This window comes from Peromyscus leucopus, chromosome 1 (genome assembly GCF_004664715.2).
Source record: "Peromyscus leucopus breed LL Stock chromosome 1, UCI_PerLeu_2.1, whole genome shotgun sequence".
NCBI classification, from domain to species: Eukaryota; Metazoa; Chordata; class Mammalia; order Rodentia; family Cricetidae; genus Peromyscus; species Peromyscus leucopus.
The window spans coordinates 30,540,283-30,543,363 of record NC_051063.1 but is presented as its reverse complement, the minus strand read 5'-3'; the positions used below and the strand labels follow the sequence as shown (position 1 = coordinate 30,543,363).

The window sequence follows — 3,081 nt, the reverse complement described above, 5'->3', positions numbered from 1 at the left end:
CGGCCAGCCCCAGAGATCCCCTGTCTCTGCCACACACCCCGGGACGGTGGCTCCAGGTTCTCATGCTTACACAGCAAGCGCTCTTACCTGCTGAGCCATCTCATCTCTCCAGCCTAAAATGAGAAGGATTTAAATTCATCCTCTGTAAGACCTCAGGGGCCTTTCTGCCTCTCTCAAAGCACGCTCTGATACCTGGTAGAAATGTAATAACCTACACTTGGGGCCACCAAAAATTTATTCCGTGCCTCTAATCTCTTATCTAGACCACATACTCATTTCTTTTCTTTCTTTATTCTTTATAGGGGAGAGCGCGAATGCAGTCCCCCACTACCACAACGTATGCAGTCGAGTTTCCCGCATTAGGGGAAATCGCAGGGGTCAGCACATCTGGAGTGCAATGGATAAGCCTTGCCCTGGGAAAACCACCTTCGTGATCATGGTATCTCCCCTGCCAGGTAAGTATACATACTCATTTCTTAAAGACACATTTTTAAAAATCTATTTGTGTGTTTTACTCCGTATGTCTACTATCAGGGTTTGCAACCTCAAGACTTATTAACATTTAGAGACAGGTATTTATTTCCTGGGGTACCTGGTGGGGTGCATAGTGGGGTATTAAGAGCATCTCTGGCCTCTACCCACCTGCTGGCTGCAGGTATCAGCACTTGCTCCCCAGTGCCTGTTTGTTTGTGTTTAGCACTGAGGAGCAACCCAAGGCCTCTCTGGGACGGAGGGCAGTGATTTGCTTTGCCTCTGAGCTACACCCCCAGCCCAGTGTCCCGTGGTTGACAACCACCTCTACTTCCAGGCACCAGCAGATGTCCTCCAGGGGCAGGAAGCCCTACCCTGATGACAGCTGCCGGCTTCCCTGGCTTTTTTGTTGTTAAAATGGTATGTCCCCTTTAGATGGGACTAATCTGATTTGTACAAACTTTAACACAACTTGAAGACGCCTCAAGGCTGCTGGGTGATGATCACACTCTCTAAAAATGCAACAGGCATTTTTGGCTCACATTTGAAAAAAGTGAAAAATTCAAATGCCAGTTTGCCTCACCCAGCCTGCTTTCATGTCAATGGAATTGAAGCAGAAACAAGAATATACAGTCCCTTTATTGACCTCCCAGGGCACTGAAGATTATTAGATGGAATTGTAATTAAACTCTTCCCACATAATACAGCAAGAGGCAGGCAAATGGCCACCACCCACACACAGGTGACTGCAGTCCCCACAGTGGCATGCCTGCTTAGGAGAAGCTCCCTCTGCAAGGGCAGCTGTGGGAGGCCCGGAATGTGGGCTGGCCCCCCCCTCTCCCTGGACCTGCCCCTACTGAAGTATTTCAAGCATCTTTCATAAGTGAAAGCCAGCAAAAGATGCATATGAAGTTTCAGACTGAGCTATTACCCATCCACGCAAAGGTGCTAACCCGCCGGATGTGGAAAAGGATTAGCCACTTGCACATGACCTGTTGTCGTCCTCTCTCGAGGGGAAACAAGAGGCTGATCAGATAATCTGATGAATTACACAGACTATTTTTATTCTATTCATAAGAGACAAAGCATGTAGGTCCAGCTTGTTCCTACATGCATTGGCTAACAATTCAATTAAATAAATGTTTATTTAAACCATGAGTAAGGCATTCTGATAGTTCCCAGCCACCAAAGTAGAAATATCCAGATGAGTAAAAACTTAAGCCTCTGTCCCTGGACCCAGACAGCTTGCAGTTCTGATCCTTTCCTTCTTTCTTTCTTTCTTTCTTTCTTTCTTTCTTTCTTTCTTTCTTTCTTTCTTTCTTTCTTTCTTTCTTCCTTCCTTCCTTCCTTTCTTTCTTTCTTCCTTTCTCTTTCTCTCTCTCCATCCCTCTCTTTCTTCCTTCCTTCCTTTCTTTCTTTCTTTCTTTTCTTTCTTTCTTTCTCTCTCCATCCCTCCCTCCCTCTCTTTCTTTCTTTCTTTCTTTCTTTCCTTCCTTCTTTCTTTCTCCTTTTCTTCCCTTTTCTTTTTTCTTTTTTTCAAGACAAGGTTTCTCTGTGTAGACCCAGCTGTCCTGAAACTTGCTCTGTAGCCCAGGCTAGCCTTAAACTCACAGAGATCCACCTGCCTCTGTCTCCCAAGTGCTGGGATTAAAAATGTGCGCCACCATAGACCAGCTCAGTTCTGATTTCTCTAACAATTGACTCTATGCTTGTATCTCCTCTCCACATATATGTGAATGCATATACATAGATACATACTTGTCTTTGATTTCTCAAAGCCAAGGGCCACAAGCTATAGGACAGTGGTTCTCAACCCCTTTGGGGGTTGAATGACCCTTTCAGGTCCCCCCCAAGACCATCAGGAAACACAGATATTTACATTATGAGTCATAACAGTAGCAAAACTAAAGTTACAATTAGCAACAAAAATAATTTTATGATTGGGGGTCACCACAGCATGAGGAACTGTGTTGAGGGGTCCCAGTGTTAGGAAGGCTGAGAACCACCGTCCTCACCCAGTGATACTTCAAAGGTCTGAGTAACCGTGTCTGAGGGAGGACCAACCGAGTTCATGCAGACACACTTCTTAAAGGGAAGAAACATATAAAACATTATTTCCTAATTTTAAGATCAGTGCATGCTTCTCATGGTTTACAAAAAATTAGAAAATGGAGACTAGATTTCCCAAACATTGTGGAACGCTTGGATTAAAGTGTCAGATTCAGCCTGCAAGGGACGATAGAACCTGTTAGAGATCCTTGGGAGCCCTGGAGAAATATGAGATGTAGCTTGAATGCTGGTCCCAAAGAGGAAGCAGTGGGGGGCCATCTGTGGTTGAATGCTCCAGGCATGGCTGACTGAAGCTTACAACTCACTCTTTGGACACAGAGCTGGAGACTGAAGGTCTCTGGTGGTTTGCCAAGGTCAGCTTGAGAGGTAGGCACCATGTAACCCAGGTCCCTCACACAAAGTGAGAACGGAACTGGGCAAGCCAAGAACAGTGATGGGCTGGCTACAGAAAGCCTGCCTTTGACATGATGGAATGGTAAGATTGTGAATGAAGAAATTCCATAAGCTCAGGAAAGGGATCTGATGCTGTAGATAAAAGAT

The 3,081-nt window shown here is 45.3% G+C and overlaps 1 non-coding gene across 1 annotated transcript; it reads right to left on the bottom strand.

Moving 5' to 3' along the window:
- Nucleotides 1–299: 299 nt before the first annotated feature.
- On the bottom strand, nucleotides 300–463 carry LOC114697076. Its single transcript, XR_003735108.1, has one exon. It is a non-coding gene; the product is annotated as a U1 spliceosomal RNA (small nuclear RNA).
- Between the last annotated feature and the right edge of the window lie 2,618 nt (nucleotides 464–3,081).